The sequence below is a fragment of the Ceratina calcarata genome, unplaced genomic scaffold, assembly GCF_001652005.2.
Source record: "Ceratina calcarata isolate Rehan_Ccalc_2016 unplaced genomic scaffold, ASM165200v1 scaffold111.2, whole genome shotgun sequence".
NCBI classification, from domain to species: Eukaryota; Metazoa; Arthropoda; class Insecta; order Hymenoptera; family Apidae; genus Ceratina; species Ceratina calcarata.
Genome location: NW_017132020.1, coordinates 93722 through 94555, shown reverse-complemented (window position 1 = coordinate 94555; position 834 = coordinate 93722).

Sequence of the window (834 nt, the reverse complement as noted above, 5' to 3'; positions counted from 1 at the left end):
GTCTTGTTGATAACCAGGCAAAAACAGTGGTATATTTATAGTATTATAATGAAGCCTAAGAGCTACCCCATGATATTCATGTGGGCAGAGCTCTCAGGCTTTTGGTCTACCCCTTAAGGATGTATAGGCTATATACTTAAAAAATGCTAGCATGTTGAATATGTTTTTTTTTGCAGGAAATAGCAGTACCAACAACTTTTATTTGAAGCATCTTTCGAAATTCCGCGAAAAAAAAATTTTCCGGGATTTTTCCACAGAGTACCCACTTCAGATTTTGCGAAATTGCCTTTTTTTGCCAATAACTCACAAACTGTTGGACCTATAGGGAAATTGCATAGGACCTTATTTGTAGCTGATAATGAGAGCTACAACTTTTGTCTAAAACATTTTTTTAAATCGTCTGTAGTTAACGAGTAATTTGCGATAAACTGTTTTCTCGGTTTTTCTCAATAACTCGCTAAATATTGATGCTAGGGAAAAATGTTTCATATAAAACTTGTAGCTCTAATCGTCAGCTATAAAAAAAGTCGTATGCGATTTCTCCGTGAGTCCAACGGTTTAGGAGTATTTGAGGAAAAACGAAATCTTTTGTCATAAGTTTGCTGTTTGGACGATGGGACAGTCGGATTTCGTCAATGCCAATAAAATGTCAATTAAGTGCACTTAACTCGTTAAATACTGGCGTTAGAAGAAAAATGCATAGAACCTTTCTTGTAGAGGACGTCAGTGCCTACAATTGCTGTATAAAAAACTTTTCGCCAGCGTCAATAATTAATTGGATATTTTCTTCTATATTTTTTAGCACGTAGCTAAGTGTTAAATTATTCGTTAATT